This window comes from Primulina tabacum, chromosome 1, assembly GCF_025594145.1.
Source record: "Primulina tabacum isolate GXHZ01 chromosome 1, ASM2559414v2, whole genome shotgun sequence".
Taxonomy (NCBI): Eukaryota; Viridiplantae; Streptophyta; class Magnoliopsida; order Lamiales; family Gesneriaceae; genus Primulina; species Primulina tabacum.
Genome location: NC_134550.1, coordinates 40,574,870 through 40,597,174, shown reverse-complemented (window position 1 = coordinate 40,597,174; position 22,305 = coordinate 40,574,870). Strand labels below are relative to the sequence as shown.

The window sequence follows — 22,305 nt, the reverse complement described above, 5'->3', positions numbered from 1 at the left end:
CTCGTGAGCCATGCATATATTCGTTAAATAAAGCTCGAGCTCGGCTCGATTATAAACGAACCAAGCTCAAACATTCAAGAGTTTGGCTCGGCTCGACTCGATTACATCCCTGATTTGCATGCCTTTCTCCTCGTCCGGCAGTCATTTATTTTTCCATTAATTTCTAATTACAGTACTAGTCATAGCCCGATTTATTATTGGAATTTAAATCAGTGGTCCCATCAAAATCCATTGACTCTGTTTTCCATAGTACAAAAAATGGTAATATAAATGCTAGAGAATTAAATTCAAATTATAATTTATAAATTTTTTTATTTAAATTTGGGTTATCGAATGGTTTAAATCTTGTCTGTTTATGACTCGTTAAATTGTATGTTCTTATGTTTGGCTACTTAAAGCATTGTCCGTGTCATTATTACTGAATCATCTTGCATTCGCAGGTAGCTTCTTCGCTTGCGAATCAACATTGCATTGAACACATTAGAAAACAGAATGAGGTCCTCTTCTTTATAGGAATTTTGGTTGAACGCAATTATTTATTTCTTACAAGATATTTCACATTTTCTCTGATAATAGGTAGTTGGTTTACGGTTTTACTAGATCATATTTGTATGATGTCTGGGAGGCAAATTATGGGGCGAGAAGGACGTGTGTTCCTAATATTATTGTTTATTGGTGTTTTCCTTCGAACATATAACTTTATTACAACGATCAAACGTTACCGGAATATTTATCCTCAAAAATTGAATTATGCTGAGCGCCACAGTCGACTTCCCATTGATCCGGTAATTGAGATGCCGGTAAATGTCAAAAAACCCAAGAGGGAACGGACACCTTTTCATATAGCCCTCACAGCAACTGATTCACCGTACAGCAAATGGCAGAGTCGTGTTATGTATTATTGGTATGTGAAGAATAAGGATTTACCGGGATTGTTGGATCTCGGTTCTTTCATGCCCAAACGCAGTAAAAGTTTTAAAATTTTAATTTTATTTTGACAATCAAAATATTTGTTTGGGCATTCGTATAGTTTAATAATTAAACATACTGTAGGATTTTAAAACTTTTACCTTTGGTGAAAGATTCACAAGGCTCCAACTATTCTGGGATTAGCGGAGATAGCTTTCGATGTATTTCCTACTATCTTCCTTCGAGGCTTCTTTTCTTCAATCCTTTTATCAAGTCCACAACTGGAAGATTTGTTCATCTTCCAAATAGCACTAGAATATTTGGAAGACGTTTCAACGTTGGAGAGAAAATTCGAGAGACGGCTCAAACCCTTTTTTCAAGGGAGGATGGCCGAAAATTCTTTGAGATGAGAGGGAGGCCTTTTCGAAAAATGGAGTCTCTCGGAGGCTAGGGTTTTAGCTCATCAACTATCTTTTAAAATCAAGTCATGACTTAATTTACATAATTAACATTAATGAGCTTGATTAATTAATTGGACTAGTCCAACTAGTTTAATTAATGAATAAAAGTCCATTAAGAACTTTAATTATTTAGTATGTTGGACTTGTACTCATACAAGCCCATTAAACATACTTTCCACTATATTTAATTTAATATTTAATAAACTCAAATTTTGAGTTTAATAAATTAAATTCTTAAATTTTATAAATTCAACACCTTGAATTTATTCTCTCCAAATTTTACAAATTCATAAATTCAACTTTTGAATTTAATATCTCATATATTCAACTCCTTGAATTTATTTTTTCTCAAAATTTAATTATCATAATTTAACTCTTTGAATTTACTATATCATAATTTTATATAAATTCAAATACTTGAATTATTCTCGCAACGGGAACAAATGATCCAGTTCTTGTGTAACCCTCAATGGTTCAGGGATACAGCTAACCGTGGGTTCACAACTCTTTGTGATTCAGGACATAATCTTTTATTCGGGCTTACCCTGATTTTTCTCATTCTATGTATCAACAATTGATCATGAGAATGTCAGAAATAATATTTCTGATTAAACCCATCGAATCATGGTATGAGCGTCTAGTAGCATCGCCTCATGATTCCCTAGGTATCACTGATAGTGCCTGCAAGAACCAGTCAATTATGATTAACGTACAGTATGGTCCCTTCATCTCATATATCCCCATCGAATCTGCAATCATTGGTTCATCGAGGGTTACATAAGAATTCGATAACTATGTGACACATATTTAAGAATAAATAGTGGCATCGCATGTACAACTGGAGAACTCCTTCTTCAACGTGAATTTCATACTCTGGCCAGAGATTCCATGCACTATTATTTAATCATATCACACATGATATCCACACTCGTATGTGAGCGGTGAATTCCCGACTACAATTGTAATGCCTGAAGTAAATATTACAAGTTGTTGATTTAGTAATGTGAGATTACTAAATAATTAATTAATTTTAAAGAGGGAAATATTACATATTTTGGTCATATGAAGTCCAAATGATTTGAAATTTAAATATAACGTAGAAAACTCAAAGATATAGAAGTTTCATGTTTTGAGTTTTGAAAAATTTGATCGTTTGACTGGTCCAAAGGGATATACCGGTGTTAAAAAAATAAAAATGTTAAATATTATAAATTATATTAAAAGAAAAAGAAAAAAAAGAAAAGATGATAAATATGAAACTCACGTGAGTTTCATTCATTTTGGCAGAAGGTATTTGAACAAAGAGAACGAGAGAGGAGGGTTAGGAGAGAAAATAGAATTTTGATTTTCTTTTCGATCGTGCGACTTATCGGTTTATCCAATCGACGAACCGACTTCAGTTTTGGGATCGTTGACATGAGGTCTTCGATTTGAGGTATAAATTTCATATTTTTGGTGATGTTTGAAATTCGTCGATTTCTGGAATAAATCTGATAAATTGTTAAATCATACTGAAATTGAAGAGTATTGTATGATTTTAACGAAGTAGAGAAGATTATTGTGTTGTTGTTTTGAACTATTCTTAAATTATTATAATTAGGGATTTTTAATTGTTGAATTGAAATTGGTGAGTTGTTTTTCAGCTGTTATTAATTCTGATTATATATTCGGAGTCTACGAAGTATAGGCTACACGTTGATATAAAGTTTTCACAATTTGACGGATGTTGTAAAATAGCCTATTATTTGATGTTAAATTAATTAGGATATATTTGATGGTAGTATTGTGAATTAAATACACCAGAATATTAAATTGTTGAGCGATAATAATTTATAATCGAGTTTTATATTTTGTTGAATTAATTGTTGTTGGGCTATTTGATGTTATATATTAAGGCTGTTATAACTGTGTTGATACGGTGACAATGATCTGATAATTATTGTTGAATTATTTAGATACATCACAAGCCTCAGGATCAAAGAAGTAGCCAGATTTGACATATATACTCGATTATCAGGTACGTGTTGACGTACGAGCATATGTTGTTATTGTTTAGTATTGATGAATACTATTGCGTTGAACGATGATAAATCACCGGAATTTGGTGATTTGATATTATATTTGTTGTTGTTTATTATTGTTGATATTTTTGACTATCGTTGTTGGGAGACGTCTCGTTGATGTTGTCACGTTGATGCGTTGATGTTGTTCGTTCAACGATATTGCTGTCGCCGGAGTTGGGGTACGACGTATCGTTGATGTTATTCGTTCGACGATGTTGCTGTCGCCGGTGTTGGGGTGCGACGTATCGTCGATGCTGTTGTTCGTTCGACGATATTTCTGTCGCCGGAGTTGGGGTGCGACGTATCGTCGATGTTATTGTTGCAGTGTGATGTTGTTGAGGTAGTTGATGGCTGATTGTCCAGAAACGGCAAAGGGGGTATTTCTGTTATCATTTCAGTTATATCTTATGTTGTTAATATAACTGTTATGTATTGCGATGATGATTGTTGTATATGCTCACCCTTTGGGGGCTATTTCTGTTGGACAGGTTACAGGACTATGCTGTTAGACAGGATAGTGGTGAAGTACTAGATGTGTCTAGTCAAACAGTCCTGTAGTTGATAGTAGATAGAGACAATATAGTTTATTGTCTAACTTGAGTTGTATGTGTGTATTTATTATACTGTTTGTGCTACATTGACGTAGATAGTGTGGTGATTGCACTATTTTGTCGTATATGCATTATATTATTACGTTGTGGAAAAGAAAATTTTTATGCATATGACATCACATGTTGTATGATTACGTGACGAGGTTTGGGGCGCCACAATTGGTGGTATCAGAGCATATGTTAGATGTCTGGGATGGTTAGGAGTTGGGTTTGTGATGAGGGAGTTGGATGACGATATTATCTGCGTGTGTCTGTGCATTTGACTTGTTATTGATGATTTCTCGATGTGATTGATTGTTCTTTAGTTGCGTGTGCTTTCGTGCGAAAGGTGTGATGATGATTACTGGATTGTAAATGTTAAATGTTATGATTAACAATTTGATTTCCAGTGATGGCAGCTAGAGAACAGGTACATCCACACGAGGAAACATAAGAGGTTGATAGTGGGTTTGAACAGATGAATCCATTGCCACCTCCTCCTATGGGACAGGCACCTACAGATCAGCCTTTATTGCCTGGTGAGTTGACTTTAGCACAGTTCAGCAGTTATCTTCCGCCGAGATTTGATAGTTCTGAGACTGGTGAGCGAGCCGAGGAGTGGATTGAGGGGATTGAGCAGATATTTGTGACCGCTCCGTGTGCTAGATCTGCTTGCTTACGATTGGCTACATTTTAGCTTTCGAGGAATGTACTATTGTGGTGGCAGACGACTGAGGCCAGATTGAGAACTCAGGGCCGTACTGTTGATTGGGATTTGTTTCGGTCTCGTTTTCTTGATAAATATTTTTCTATAGCAGCCAGACAAAAGAAAGAGAAAGAATTTGAGGATTTGAGACAAGGTAGTATGTTTGTTGCTGATTATGAAACTCGATATTCTGCATTGTTGAAATATGTGCCACATGTTGCTGCGAATGTTCATGCTAAGATGAGGCATTTCTTGAAAGGATTGAAGTTAGAGTTATTTGATCGTGTGCAGTCAAACAACCCGGTATCATTTGAGGATTCAGTGACGAGAGCTGAGATGGCTGCGTTGGTGATGCAAGAGTATGGGGCTCATGAACGATTATCAGAGCCGACTAGGGAGTCATTGCGACCACAGGGACAGTCTTTTAAATATCAGAAGCGTTCATCTTCTTCTTCGGCATAATCTGAGAAGCGTCGATTTGATTCACGACGTGTTGAGAGCTCGTGGGGGAAGTTCTCAGTCTATTCAGGGGCAGAGAGGAGAGTCCAGAGCAGTGAGATGTTTTCGTCGTGGGGACCTCATCTGATCAGACAGTGTACACAGACCGAGATCACTTGTTTTGAGTGTGGCGGTGTTGGTCATCTGGCGAGACAGTGTCCTAGTCGTGAGGGACAGCGAGAGCCTAGGAGTGCTAGAGGTAGATCCTCAGAGAGAGGAGGACGACAACCTCAGCAGTTTACACCATGACCTTCTGGAGGACAGCCACGTATGCAGGGAGCTGGTCCGCCTCAGGCACAGGTGTATGCTTTGACACGAGAGTAGGCAGAGGAGGCACGAGAGGAGATGATAGCGGGTAAGTGTTATTTGTGTTCTTATCCTGCTTATATTTTTATTGATACCGGTGCCTCGCATACATTTATATCGAAGAGGTTTGTGGTTGAGCATCATATGCGCTCGTCTCCATTGTCTATGCCTCTTTCTGTTTCGACACCTTCTGGAGTTGATATATCAGTTGTATCTATGATATCAGATGGTATTATTTCTTATGAGGGATATGAGCTGAGATCTGATATGATTATTCTAGAGATGACTGATTTTGATTGTATTATGGGAATTAATGTGTTGAGGAGATATTGTGCGACTGTTGATTGTTATCAGCGAGTAGTATACTTTTATACAGATGAGAAAGAGCGTTGGACATTTTATGGGAAGGGTTCTCGTCCCCGTGTTCCGTTGGTATCTGCTATTCAGATGTCTCGGTTATTGGAGCATGGACATGAGGGATATCTTATTTATGCTGTAGATGTGACAGAGAAGAAGAAGGAGGTGGGAATAGAGGAGATACCTGTAGTTTCTGAGTTTGCCGATGTATTTCCTGATGAGATTCCAGGCTTCCCACCAGTTCGTGAGGTGGAGTTTGGGATTGAGTTGATGCAAGGTACTTCCCCTATTTCTCGTACTCCTTACAGAATGGCACCAGCAGAGTTGAGAGAGTTGAAAGCCCAGTTGCAGGACTTGTTGGACAAGGGATGCATTCCCCCTAGTGTATCGCCTTGGGGTGCACCAGTCTTATTTGTGAGAAAGAAAGATGGGACGATGCGGCTTTGTATTGACTATCGACAGCTGAATAAGGTAACGATTAAGAATAAATATCCCCTCCCTTGTATTGATGATTTGTTTGATCAGTTGCAGGGAACCTCAGTATATTCGAAGATTGATTTGAGGTCAGGATATCATCAGATACGAGTTAGAGAGGAGGATATTTAGAAGACAGCATTCAGGACCAGATATGGGCATTATGAGTTTTTGGTTATGCCGTTTGGGTTGACAAATTCTCCAGCTGTGTTTATGAGTTTGATGAATAGGGTATTTCAGTCTTATCTCGATCAGTTTGTTATTGTGTTTATTGATGATATATTGATATATTCCAGGAGTGAGGCTGAGCATGCAGGGCATTTGCGTTCAGTTTTAAAGGTATTACGAGGTAGACAGTTGTATGCCAAACTCAGTAAGTGTGAGTTTTGGTTGGATCGAGTGGTCTTCTTGGGTCATGTTATATCGAGAGATGGGATTTCAGTTGATCCAACGAAGGTCGAAGCCGTGTTACAGTGGTCTGCACCTATATCTGTACCAGAGATCCGTAGTTTCTTGGGTTTAGCAGGCTATTATCGTCAATTTATCGAGGGATTTTCAAAGATTGCTAGACCTTTGACACAGTTGACCCAGAAAGGATGTGCGATTTCAGTGGTCTGAAGCATGTGAGAGGAGTTTTCAGGAGTTGAAGCACCGACTGACGAATGCACCGGTGTTATCAATTCTTACAGAAAACGAGAGGTTTGTTGTTTATACTGATGCATCATTACATGGTTTAGGATGTGTTTTGATGTAGGATCGACATGTTGTGGCATATGCCTCGAGACAACTGAAACCACACGAAACAAGGTACCTTGTGCATGACTTGGAGTTGGCAGCCATTATCTTTGCCTTGAATATATGGCGACACTATTTATATGGTACCTCTTTTACGATTTATACTGATCATAAGAGCTTGAGATTTCTGTTTACACAGATCGAGTTGAATATGAGACAAAGACGATGGCTAGATTTGCTGAAGGATTATGATTGTGAGATTGAATATCATCCGGGTCGAGCCAATCTTACAGCTGATGCATTGAGCCGTAAAGTGAGTTGTACTGCAGAGGATGTGAGTCGTTTATCAGCTATGATGATGTCTTGTTGTTCCTTGGGATATGATTTTGATATCTCGACGACTCCTATCCAGGTATCTACCTTATTAGCCGAACCTGATATATATGGTTGTATTCTTGATGCACAGATGACAGACGAGAGAGTTCAGCAATGGAAGGAGTTAGTTTCTTAGAAACAAGATACTCGTTTTAGAGTGGTTGATGATGGCAATTTGAGGATGAATGATAGATGGGTAGTTCCTGATATATCTGAGTTGCGCCAAGGCCTGTTGCGGCGTGCACATTGTAGTCGATATTCTATCCACCCTGGTGGCAAGAAGATATATAAGGATCTACGCTCTCAGTTTTGGTGGAAAGGAATGAAACGTGATGTGATTGATTTTGTACGTCGATGTCTCAATTGTCAACAAATCAAAGCTGAGAGGAAAAGGCCGGGAGGTGAATTGAGGAGTTTAGAAGTACCGAATTGGAAATGGGAGCACATATCGATGGATTTTGTGACTCATTTGCCAAGAAGCACTGGAACTATTGATGCTATTTGGGTGATCGTTGATCGATTGACGAAAGTTGCACATTTTATACCCTATAGCATGAGTAGTACGTACTTGACGATGGCACAGTTGTATATACGAGAGATTTTACGGTTGCATGGGATTTCAGTGTCTATTATATCTGATAGAGATCCTCGATTTACTTCTCATTTTGGGAAGGATTGCAGACTGCGATGGGGACAGAGTTGAGATTGAGTACAACTTATCATCCCAAGACAGATAGTCAGACTGAGCGTACTATTCAGACGCTGGAGGATATGTTGCGTGCTTATGTTCGGGATTTTAAATCTGTTTGGCAATCATCTATTCCATTGGTAGAGTTTGCGTATAACAATAGTTATCAGAGTAGTATTCAGATGGCTCCATTTGAGGCATTGTATGGGAGACGTTGTAGATCTCCGTTATACTGGGATGATGTTGATCGAGCTGCAGTTACCGGTCCTGATATGATTCATGAGATGGAACAGAAAGTAAAATTGATACAGCAGCGATTGAAAGTAGCTCAAGATAGACAGGCCACCTATGCAAATAAAAGACGAAGACCCTTAGAGTTTCAGCAGGGCGATCGAGTATTTTTGAAAGTTTCTCCTTTTCGTGGCACAGTGCGATTCGGTATGAAAGGAAAGTTGGCACCGAGGTATGTTGGCCCGTATGAGATATTGCAGCGGATAGGCACTTTGGCTTATCGATTGGCTCTACCTCCATCTTTATCTGGTATTCATGATGTGTTTCATGTGTCGATGTTGCAGAAGTATGAGCCGGATCCTTCACATGTGTTGGATATTTCTGATGTTCAGTTAGATCCTGACGTGTCTTATGTTGAGAGACCAATTTGTATTTTGGATCGATCTGAACGGAAGCTTCGTAGTAAGCTTATACCGATGGTGAAGGTTCAGTGGGAGCATAGAGGTGTCGAAGAGGCTACTTGGGAGATAGAGCGGCATATGAGGGAGCTCTACCCCTACTTATTCTGCTGGTATGACGTATCTTTGTTTATCTATGTTATTACTGTTGTTGATTAATTTCGGGGTCGAAATTCATTTAAGGGGGGTAGAAATGTAATGCCTGAAGTAAATATTACAAGTTGTTGATTTAGTAATGAGAAATTACTAAATAATTAATTAATTTTAAAGAGAAAAATATGACATATTTTGGTCATATGAAGTCCAAATGATTTGAAATTTGGATATAACGTAGAAAACTCAAAGATATAGAAGTTTCATGTTTTGAGTTTTGACAAATTTGATCGTTTGACTGGTCCAAAGGGATATACCGTTGTTAAAAAGTTAAAAATTATAAATTATATTATATTATATTATTTTTATTAATATAATATAAAAGAAAAAGAAAAAAAAAGAAAAGATGATAAATATGAAACTCACGTGAGTTTCATTCATTTTGGCAAAAGGTATTTGAACAGAGAGAACGAGAGAGGAGGGTTAGGAGAGAAAATAGAATTTGATTTTCTTTTCGATCGTGCGACTTATCGGTTTATCTAATCGACGAACCGACTTCAGTTTTGGGATCGTTGACACGAGGTCTTCGATTTGAGGTATAAATTTCATATTTTTGGTGATGTTTGAAATTCGTCGATTTTTGGAATAAATATGATAAATTGTTAAATCATACTGAAATTGAAGAGTATTGTATGATTTTAACGAAGTAGAGAAGATTATTGTGTCAGCTGTTATTAATTCTGATTATATATTCGGAGTCTAGGAAGTATAGGCTACACGTTGATATAAAGTTTTCGCAATTTGATCGATGTTGTAAAATAGCCTATTATTTGATGTTAAATTAATTAGGGTGTATTTGATGGTAGTATTGTGAATTAAATACACCAGAATATTAAATTGTTGAGCGATAATAATTTATAATCGAGTTTTATATTTTGTTGAATTAATTGTTGTTGGGCTATTTGATGTTATATATTGAGGCTGTTATAACTGTGTTGATACGGTGACAATGATTTGATAATTATTGTTGAATTATTTAGATACATCACAAGCCTCAGGATCAAAGAAGTAACCAAATTTGATATATATACTCGATTATCAGGTACGTGTTGACGTACGAGCATATGTTGTTATTGTTTAGTATTGATGAATACTATTGCGTTGTACGATGATAAATCACCGGAATTGGGTGATTTGATATTATATTTGTTGTTGTTTATTATTGTTGACTATCGTTGTTGGGAGACGTCTCGTTGATGTTGTTCGTTCCACGATATTGTTGTCGCCGGAGTTGGGGTGCGACGTATCGTTGATGTTATTCGTTCGACTGATATTGCTGTCGCCGGTGTTGGGGTGCGACGTATCGTCGATGCTGTTGTTCGTTCGACGATATTGCTGTCGCCGGAGTTGGGGTGCGACGTATCGTCGATGTTATTGTTGGAGTGTGATGTTGTTGAGGTAGTTGATGGCTGATTGTCCAGAAACGGCAAAGGGGGTATTTCTGTTATTATTTCAGTTATATCTTATGTTGTTAATATAACTGTTATGTATTGCGATTATGATTATTGTCTATGCTCACCCTTTGGGGACTGTTTCTGTTGGACAGGTTACAGGACTATGCTGTGAGACATGATAGTGGTGAAGGAATAGGTGTGTCTAGTCAAACAGTCCTGTAGTTGATAGTAATAGAGACAGTATAGCTTATTGTCTTACTTGAGTTGTATGTGTGTATTATTATACTGTTTCTGCTGCATTGACGTAGATAGTGTGGTGATTGTACTATTTTGTCGTATATGCATTATATTATTACGTCGTGGGAAAGAAAATTTTTATGCATATGACGTTACATGTTGTATGATTACGTGGCGAGGTTTGGGGCGCCACAACAATGCACTGACTCCTACATGTGTCGCAACTGTACTCAATCTCACCACCTGATGACTCTCCTGGAGTCGGTAAATGAGTCAAAGCACAGCCCTAGTGGTGTACAATCATAACCACAGACTTATCCTCTCGATGAATGATAACCATTTGGAAAGTGCGAGGGAAGGTTGTTTGGTATAATCATCATATGACTACCCATCTGCATGTTTGGACATCTCTATGCTCTTACAAAGAAACGCGGTACACAAGATCACAGATGCTAGTGTCGAGCTCAAACGACCTTTATCCATGTTTTAGGCGGCTAAATCGACTATGAAGGAATTTAGATTATACAATGTTTAAAAATGAGTTTCAACATCGAATTACGATTCATTTGTAGTAAAGTATAATCAAGGTTGTTGGAACATTTCATGTTCGCAATCTTTATTTTGATGTTAACAAAACTTGTTTATTTATTTCTAATAAGTTTACATAAGTGCGCAGAAACTGAAACTGACCAGGAATGAGCTGATCAGTTACAAAGCTTAAACTGAAGCTATCGAGACTCAAACTGAAAGTGACAACTGATTAATCGAACTCAACCAGTACAACTGAAGTATAAAGAGAAATTCAACTGATTGTCCAGCTGACAGGTTGTTCAGCAGAAGACCTTCAGAAGCCCGGCCAGCTGATGAAGTGTTCAACTGATGAAGAGCCCAACTGATTAGTTCAACTGAATCAGTGAAATCAGTTCAGCTGACGAGTCAACTGATTTATCCTCACCAGTTCAAGACCAGTTCAAGTGACCAGTTCAGAACATCAGTTAGGAGCGAACCAGTTTGCCGACAAGCTTAATCTTGCTGTGCATAAAGGTACAAAAGCTATAGTACTATCAAGGTACAATAAGAGACGTTGCAAGCAGCGTTTAAAGCCAAATGTTCCAGATATCTATTTGGCGGAACAAATTCAAACTGCTACGGATTCATTCACTGAGCCTCACTATACGTTCAGCCAAACTCCTATAAATAGAAGCTTAAGCCCAGTGAAGACGATGATGAGAGTTGACGAGTGAAAAGATAAAATACAGAGAGGGCACGCATATCGCATATCAGCTTACAAAGAAGAAATCGCCCAGTTGAAGGAACACTCTAAAGTTATATCAGCTTAGTTTAGAAGTTTATTTCCCTCAGTGTGTGAGAACACTTTCGTATTAATCTCATAGATCAGTTCTCACACACGCACGCACCACCACCCAAAATACTGTCTTGCACAAAGATGTTAAACTTGTGTATGTAGTCTTAGACACACAGACGTTAAACAAGTGTTGGCTAGAAGGTGCTGTCTTCAGTCTAGACTAGGAGTTCAGTTAGGCAGTGGTTAAGTCCTAAGCTGGGTGGGTTTGTACAAGTAGTTGTATAAATCAAAGTCTTCTAGTGGTACCTACCCGAAAAGGTAGAAGGAGTGATGTAGGAGCATTTGAAGTCTCCGAACATCCATAAACATATCTTGTGTACTTTAACTGTTAACCCCTTTCTTTAAGCTGATTTATCAGTTCGAGTAGCTATTAGTTCAGGTCTCACCATAATGGAACTGATACATGCTAGAACTGATCTCCATTATCTTCAGTTAATAAGTTACACGATATTAAAAGCTCTAACTGATCAGCTTTCTAAACGAATGATTACTTCGAGTGTTTTCCGCTTGGTTTCTAACCAAACTCGATCTAATTCATTGATGTCATCATTATTAGAACACGAGCTATTGCAGCTCATTGATTTATTGTGTTGAAAGCACCTCAAAGGTGCCGAGCACACGATCCATCAATTGGTATCAGAGCTAGCTGTTCTGAAAAGGACATTTTAAAACTGATATATCTTTAAAATATGTTTTAAAATGGTTTTCAAAACCCTCTTATAATGTTTTATGTGTTTGCCGTGTTGTTTTTGTTGTTTAAGCTGTATGCAGGATTTTTGAGTTCAATTGACAGCAGGATAGCTAAACTGATCAGCGGACAAGATTTCAGTTGCCAGCTTATCAGTTCAACTGATCAACAGACGAAACCCAACTACCAGCTGAAACTGATGAGTTAAGTAGAGCTTAATCATCATAAGTGCCGCCGCTTCATTGCCATATCAGATCTTAGTAATTGATCAATGCGGTTCAGCATCAGTTGAGTCCAGTTTGCATCAGTTAGACCAGTTAGCTATCACAAAGATAAAGTCCAAGGCAATTAGCTGTTCTTATGGCAAAAAAAAACTCAAAATCGATGCAGCATTCCAAGAATTCTAGACGACCAATTATTGGTACACTCAGTTCTATTTTATATAAACTGACTGATACTTGATGTTATTTGATATTTTCTAAGTGTAGTAGCAATTCCCTTACATAAGATGGTGTGCTTTATATTAATAATAGGGACGCGTAATGGATTAAATTAACAGCATGTTTATCCAGTTAGTTTGCATGTAACTGAACTGATTTTTTTTCCAGTTTTTGTGTTGCCTTAACTGCTTGAGTGTTTATTGCTAAAACTTCTTTTTAAAATCGCATAAACGATTATATTTTTGAGAGGAAGTTTTTTATTCAGTTCTTGAGGGTGAGCTATTCTTTAAAACATATTTTAAATTTGCTATGCCTTGAATTGAATTTTTTTTTTCAAATCGTTTTATTCAGTTGTTGAGGGAGAGATTTTCTTTATGCTATCCCTCGAACTGAAAGTTCTTTTATTCGCTTTAATTTTTTTAAAAGTTTTTTTTATTCTCACAAAGGGAGAGAGTTATTTACTGTTTAAATTTATTTTAAATCGCTTTAACTGTTCAAGTTTTGTGATCATCAAAAAGAGGGAGATTGTTGGAACATTTCATGTTCGCAACCTTTATTTTGATGTTAACAAAACTTGTTTATTTATTTCTAATGAGTTTACCTAAGTGCACAGAAACTGAAATTAACCAGACATCGAACTGATCAGTTACCAAGCTTAAACTAAAGCTATCGAGATGCAAATAGAAAGTGACAACTGATTGAGCAAACTGAACCCGTACAACTGAAGTATCAAGAGCAGTTCAACTGATTGTCAAGTTGACAGGTGGTCAGTAGAAGACCTTCAGAAGCTCGGTCAGCTGATGAAGTTTTCAACTAATGAAGAGCCCAACTGATCAGTTCAACTTAATCAGTAAAATCAATTCAGCTGAAGAGTCAATTGATTTCCCCTCACCAGTTCAACTGATCAGTTCAGAACATCATTTAGGAGCGAACCAGTTTGCAGATACGACAAGCCTAATCCAGCTGTGCACAAAGTACAAAAGCTATTGTACTATCAAGGTACAATAAGAGACGTTGCAGAAACGTTTAAAGCCAAATGTTCCAAATATCTATTTGGGTGAACAAATTCAAACTGCAACGGATTCATTCACTGAGTCTCACTGTATGTTTAGCCAAACTCGTATAAATAGAAATCGAAGCTCAGTGAAGATGATGATGAGAGTTGACGAGTGAAAAGATAAAATATAGAGAGTGCACGCATATCTCGTATCAGCTTACAAAGAAGCAATCGCCCAGTTGAGGGAACACTCCAAAGTTATATCAGCTTAGTTTAGAAGCTTATTTCCCTCAATGTGTGAGAACACTTTCGTCTTATTCCCAGAGATTAGTTATCACACATGCACGCACCATCACCCAAAATACAGTCTTGCACAAAGACATTAAACTTGTGTATATAGTCTTTGACACACAGACGTTAAACAAGTGTTGGCTGGAAAATGCTGCCTTAAGTCTAGACTAGGAGTTCAGTTAGGAAGTGGGTAAGTCCTAAGCTGGGTGGGTTTGTACAAGTAGTTGTATAAATCAGAGTCTTCTAGTGGTACCTACCCGAGGAGGTAGAAGGGGTTACATAGGAGCATTTGAAGTCCCCGAACATCCATAAACATATCTTGTGTACTTTAACTGTTAACCCCTTGCTTTAAACTGATTTTATCAGTTCGAATAGCTATCAGTTCAGTTCTCACCGTAACTGAACTGATACATGCTAGAACTGATCTCTCTTACCTTCAGTTAATAAGTTACACGAGATTAAAAGCTCTAACTGATTAGATTTCTTAACTAAAGAATACTTCGAGTGTTTTCCGCTTGGTTTCTAACCAAACTCGATCTAATTCATCGATGTCATAATTCTTAAAATACGAGCTATTACAGCTCATTGATTTATTGTGTTGAAAGCACCTCAAAGGTGCTGATCACACGATCCATCAAAGGTATTTATCTATGTTGATCACATGGGGATACAGAAAAAGAAATAACAAACCATGAATTAATGAATTATATTAAAATAAAGATTGTTTTTTACAACTGAGTGAATAAATTTCCTAGCCAACAGTTGGTTTACAGGGCATCTACTCTGACAAAAGTTCCCTCGAGTTCTTCATTCAGGAACACCTGACAACCTGATGGATGAGATCCTTTCATTCGTCGTTGATCCTCTTCCTCCAGGCTCAGATAGTGTGAGAAGTTAGAAGCTGTTATGTTTTACCCTTTTATTATGCCTTTTTGTTTCTGATATCTAATTCATTTCGTGTATAATCGTACAACATGGATACATGTAAAAATTATATTTGGAGAGTTTCATTGTTTAGTGTAGTGTATAAGTACTTTAACACTCCATGTGCAGTCTTGGTTCCTTGATATGATTTGAGATTTTGTATGTAGGGTTATATTGTCTTGAATAGATCATGGGATTTTGTGCAATGGCTAGAGAAGGCAACAATTGAAGAAGAGTGAGTTTGCTTTCTTAAGTATGAAATAAGTGGAAATTTACTGTAGTGAGAACATGAATTAAATTTATTTCAGTTTTCTCACTGCTGCAATTATATATTGATGTCAGAATCTTTTCACATATTCTTAAAGCCACTCCCCAACTTGGGAGGTGAAGGACTTCCAGCTGCATTCTCGTTTTTCTACATTAAACCTGTCAAAAATACAAAACCTATAAGGAAATATTTCCCAGAGGAGATGGGTCCGGTGGAAAATGTTGATCCAATCTGAAATTCTTCAGTTATAATTAAAATATAGTAGTGAAGAAGATAAAAGAGCTTTCCGAGCTAGAAGATTAGCTACTCCATTACTCGTCCTTTGCATATGCGATAGTGAAATGAAAGTGTCAGATTACAAAAGCTTATGTATTTATTCGGCTACTATTGTTCCATTCAAGTTGAGGTCCTACACATGATTTTGGACAGCTCTAATTACCTTGATAGAATCCGAGTAAATGCAAACATTTGCCAAGACAAGCCGTAAACACATGTCCATTCCTTACCGGATCACCAACAGCTCTGCACGTTTCACCGAACCCGATTTCCTAATAATGCATGCTTTGCACCCCGAACAGAACCCAATGAGTCTCTAATCATTGTACCAAAGCTATATCTATTTCCAATGCCATCAAAACCTGCATCTACATCAAGTCGAAGTTGTGTTTCTATCGGAGCAATCCAAGCTCTCTCAGAGGCTGGTTGCTGTCCATTGTACAGATTTGCACACATCGAAATAGACTTGCAATAGGCATCCGACAACGCAAATGCCAAGTCAATCTTAACGTCTAATTGGTGTCCCAATGGTTCATGTGTACGCTTACAAGTTTCTAGCCAAACACCCCATATTATCATTGCAGACAGTTCTATCTCCTCTCGCCTATAGTAAGTCGATAATTCTTACACACAATCAAGAAAAGATGCATAGCGGAGCTTTTTCAAACAAAGGTATGGATATGCGGTGGCCTCTGCTCTTCATGGCGTGCGGCATATTCTCCGGAAAGAATTGATGTTGCAGGTTTTATTTCCAAACTGTACTAAAAAGCCAAGCTGCTGATTTCTTTGTTATGTTGTCTTCATCTTAAAATAAATTGCACGTTAATGTTTCAGCCTCCGTGGGACTTGGAAACTCGAAATAAGTTTATTCTTCATTACACCATGGCTATGACTATGACATGAAGGTGAAATCATTTCTATCTTACCATTCATCTTGTAAATAGATAGTTAGCAAGTTCTGAACTCCCAACGAGGACGTGAACTTCTGTGTGACATATATATTATGCATGACATGGTAGGTGTCTCAGGGTAAACCAACTTATGGCAAAATTCGAGAGTGGCGGTTTGACAAAAGATCATTTACGGACGGCTCTCCACCTCGAAACCTATCCATGCCACCTCCAGGTGTTCCCGAAAGTGTGGTAAATATGAACAATTGTCATGTCATGTTATGATATTCGATAATAATATCGAATCATTGTAAAAAGTATGTCATACTTCCAAATTTCAATATATCAGTATCTAATAACACTAATGAAAAGATCCCGATTTAACTCATAATCTTTGAAATGGGTACGTAATCTTTCAAGTTTGACTTGAGTCGAACAACTCATGATAGTTCGGCTCATCTTACACTACATCACACCCCCAATAGCTGAACCCAAGATTGTTGTGCGACAACGCCAATTTATAAATTGGTGATGCCTTGGAAAGGCCCGGGTCATCATTGGACTCGGACAGGAAGAGAAGACCAAAACAAGACTATATTAGAAATTGTTCTGAGGAAAATAAGTATAGCCTGGGTAGAAGTTGATCGGGTTCATTTTGCCTGGCCAGAGTTCATCTTTCCCGACCAGGTTCAGTTCTTCCGACCAGGGTTCATCTCCTTCGACCAGGGTCCAGCTCACCCGATCAAGGTCATCTTGCCCGACTAAGGCTACAAGGATTCAGGTCCCCGATCAGGGTCCATCTTGTCCGACCAAGCTTCATCTCACTTAATCACCAGCCAAAATCTTTCCAAATCGGCTTCCTTCCTACTTTGGCCGATCGAAAGAAGATAGGCCCACCAGTATGGGTCATCATGCCTCGAAATCATTTGCATGTAAATCAGTGCCCATGACAAAGACCAGAACAATATGGGTCGCGATGCCTGCTGACAAAGGACATGGCATGGGCAGCCGTCAGAGGACAGGGCGTGAGCAGATGTCTAATCAGGAACATTGTCCAGGCACCATAACGAGGTCATATTCTCCCCTATAAATACCTAGTTTTCCTCATTCATTTGGAGGATTAGATATTTTATTCTATTGTATTCAATAAATTCTCTCTCTACTTAATGAACCTTGTACTGACTTGAGAGTCTGCGTGGCCACACCGAAAACCCTTCTGGCATACCAATGATATTTTCTTGTTGTGTGTGTGCAGATCGTCTGACCCGAGTTCATCCTACCTTGTCAAGGGTACTCATAGTCTAGGTCAAGCCAGGCCACCGGCTCATCCCATCAGGTCAGACCACACCCGACAAATCCCATCATGTCATCTTCATAGAGAAAGTACGATTCACTGCCCAGTTGATTGCTCAGCTAGCTCACCCAATCTACCCGGACATCATCATTGCGTCGTCTGTAACTAATCTGATCTATAGACGTAGATACAGATTCCATTAAAAAATAAGCCCGACCAGCTCGACACTCAGAATTTATCTGTCTCTTCATCTGGGCTCGAATTTTGGCCACTATTCCTGGATTGGAATGGAAAGACATTCGGCTATGTACTCAGTAGCCTATAACTATATTGGTCACTTAATTCGGCTCAACTAAAAAATCATTCTCCACCGTAAAGGAATTCTGATTTAGGATTTTCATGTTAGTGATTTGGTTTTTATGAAAACTAGTCCGTAGGAGAGGTAGGAAGATCAAAAGTTAAGGAGGCATGAGGCCCTGACGCTTTATCTAAAGCCTTAGAGGCATGAGGCCCCTGTATCTTATCTTAAGCAGAGAGGCATGAGGTCCCAACACTTATTCTAATCCCGAGAAACGTAAGGTGCCAAAATTTATTCTAAATTCGGGAGGTGTGAGGCCCCGAACCTTATTCTAAGCCGGGGAAACATGAGGCTCCGACACTTATTCTAAGCCCGAAGACATAAGACCCCGATTACTTTTCAACACTTAGAAAATTTTACAAAGTGTCGGGGCTACTTAGTCCTTGCTCAGTGATCAAGACCCCATAGTTAGCCCGACTAACTATTGTCAATTCAAAAAAGAAATGATTGAACTAGAAAATGAATATTTTCGTACAATAGCTGAAAAAATACAGTGGAGGGGAGAAGTCTTCCATGTCTGCAGGGAGAACGCCATCCTCTTCAAATTGCTCATTTGTTTGTAGGAGCCGTTCTGAAAGCAAGATTTAACTATCTTTCCGGTGGAGTCAAAGAATGACTAATTGGGACACTGTGGATGACTCTAGCCCGACTATTTAAGGAGGGAGTGGTTATGCCCTAGAAAGGCCCGAGTCAACCTTGGACTCAGGCAGAAAAGGAGGACCAAAGTAGGATCAGATTCTAAGTTGCTCTCGGGAAAGTGGGTAGAGCCCGAGTAGAAATTAACAAGGGTTCATCACCCGACCAGGGTTCATCTTGCCCAACCAGGGTTCATGTCGTCCGACCAAGGTTTAGGTCGCCCGACCAGGGTATATTTTTGCCGATCATGGTTCAGGTCACCCGATCACTCATCTCTCCCAACCAGAGTTTATCTTCCCCGACTAGGGTTAGTCATCCGACTAGTGTTATTGTTACCCAAATAGGGTTTAAGTCCCCAACCAGGGTATATCTTCCCTGACCAAGATTAACGTCCCCGACCAGGGTTCATCTTGACCGACCAAGGTTCATCTAACTTAATTACCAACAGAGATCTTTTCAAATCGGGTTCCTTCACACTTGAGCCGATTGCAAGGAGATGGACCCATTAGTATGGGTCACCATGCCTCGAAATCATTAGCATGACAATCAGTACCTATTATAAGACCAAAATATCATGGATCGACATGCATATTGACAGAAGACAGGGCGTGGGCAGCCAATAGAGGACAGGGCGATGATAGATGTCTAATCAAGAAACATTGTCTTGACATTATAATAAAGATGAATACCTAGGTTTGCTAATTCATTTGGAGGATGAGATATTGCATTATACCGCATTCAATAAATTCTCTCTTTATTTAGAGAACCCTGTACTAACTTGAGTGTTGGAGTGGACACGTCGGAAACCCTTTCGACACCATTTCTTGCTGAGTGTGTACAGATCGTCTGACCCGAGATCATCCTACCCGATCTAGGGTAGTCACAGGCCAAGCTAGGCCACCTAGGCTTATCCCATCAGGTCAGGCTAGGACAGGCGAAGCGGCTCATTCCATCAGGTCAGGCCAGGACAGGCGAAACCACCCGGGCTCATCCCATCAGGTCCGGCCACCCGAGCTCATCCTATCAGGTCAAAAATCTTCATAGGAAAAGTATATGTATCTGTCCGATAGATTACTTACACAGCTCACCCAATCTACCCCAGCATCATCATCAAATATATTTTGAATATTGAAATGTAAGTTTATATATGAAATACAAAAAAGGTTAAACCCTGAGTTTTAACTATTTACAAGAGCTCTTGCTCTCCCTGTCAATGCTAGTAACCGAACTCTAAAGGAAATAACATAATGACTGTAACGACCCTTTCTTTCATCATGTTTTATTCCCCTCTCTCCCGAATCTATATTCTTCTGAAGCCTTGGGACTCTTGGCCTGGGTTCATTGTATCAGGGCCCACATCATATCCGAATCCGTAACAGGTTCAACGTCACCATAGGATCCAAAGCATACGAGTACCTATGGATCTGATGCCAATATTATTATAAGGTGTTTCACAACGAAACTGCAGGATCTTGATCTCCTTATCTTATTGAATCTTACGATAAGAAAATCAAGACATTGGCCCTAATCAAATTTGTGCGTTAGAATTGCAAGGGAGCTTATGCAAACTGCTATTCCAATCTTGAAACTAGTGTTGGAAAGATTGCTTTATATAAACTCATATTGAAAATATATCATATCGAACATAATTCTCATAAAGTGAATATTTTGAGGCATTGAAGAATTCTCTTTTTGTGTATTTCTTGCTTTTATGATAGAAACTTAATGGTTCATGTATGATCCGAATTCCATTATTTGGTGTTTTCTCTTTGTTTGAATCTAATTCATCTGTACAATATTTGCAGATCACGCTGGTAAAGATGGTCAACGAAGCCTCTGCTAATATTCCGAATTGGGACATTACTTGAATACAGAACTCATTACCTTGGGGACTAACTTCGGCAAAACAAACTCATAAGTTTAGCATGATACAAGAATTTTGCGGCTACAGATATCTATATAGTGCTTATCGAGGACTGACTTTTGGGATTACAAAATTTAGATGAATACTTTGTATACAAGATGAATGAATATTTGAAAAACTAGGTGGAGAAAATTACAACTCCAGAGGGATTTGCATCTTCATTTGCACTTCAACCGATGATCTCGTAATAAATATCCATGTTTTTCGAAGTTTTTCTCGAGCTCTAGATCACCGAAAATGGTACAGGTGAATACATACTTAATTCTTTTGATTAATAGGGGGGAGTCAAGTGTGCGTAGAAAATGTGAAGTGCCTTGCTATAATAGGACATTAATCATTGGAAAGATTAGATTTGATATCATCATTCTTAAGATATAATTATTAATTTTAGGAAACGTTAGATTGTTATCTTTTTGCATAATATACATATAAAACTCGAAAATATAATAGATTATTGATTGTTATTGAGATTTTATTTTCAAAATTCTCTCTAGAATTTTTCCAAAGCTTTGTATTTTCCTCGTCTTGTATGTTTCTCAAATCAAACGTATCAAAGTTTAATAATTTGTGGTGTTTGTCAATCGTTTCGTCACGCGAATTGTAAGAGATGATTTATTTGAAGGTTCACTTGAGATCGATTGCTATTTTCGTTTTGTTTGTTACTAATCTTTATAGTTTAGGGGTGAATATCATAATATACTTGTTTCAAAGATCGGGAGAAAACTAAAGATTTGTTGCGTTCTTTGATTGCGGGCTCGTTTTCATCCAAATATTCGAGTTTGCTTTTCATGTTCACAAAGAAACTTATCATTTAGTATCAGTGCTAAGGTTCCTTTGAATCAAGTAAGTTATCTCGTTTATTATTATCGAGTCTTTCGTTGATTCTTGAATTTTGTTTAGTCTTTATTCGTTGTTTCTTTTCACACAAGTTTCTTCGTGTCTTGTCGTGCAGGTAATTGAAAAAAATCGAACAAAAAATTTTAAAAAAGTAAATTTCGAAGCTTGCACTACAAGAAAGAGATATTAGATCGAATGTTTTCTTGTTGATTTATGTTTCCTTCTTCAATTGAAGTACTCCTTATTGTGTGATTTTTTTGGGATTTTTTTTATTGTTCTTGAGATTCTTGGTTCTTGACATCGTCAAAAAAAAGTCGACTCAGAAAAAAATTTTGATCCAAAAAAGAGTGAAGATAGAAATTTGAAAAAGGAAATTGAGATCGAAGTTCCCTTTTGAGTTTGCATCTTAGCATTGGAAATTTTCTTCTAGTGTTAACTCAAATTCACAATATTGGGAAGAAGAGCCTTCAAAATTATCTGT

At 38.1% G+C, this 22,305-nt stretch overlaps 1 pseudogene; it reads left to right on the top strand.

The window, feature by feature from the left end:
• Window positions 1-632: 632 nt before the first annotated feature.
• LOC142509339 (hydroxyproline O-arabinosyltransferase 3-like) lies at window positions 633-20,931 on the top strand (annotated as a pseudogene).
• The last annotated feature ends 1,374 nt before the right edge of the window (window positions 20,932-22,305 follow it).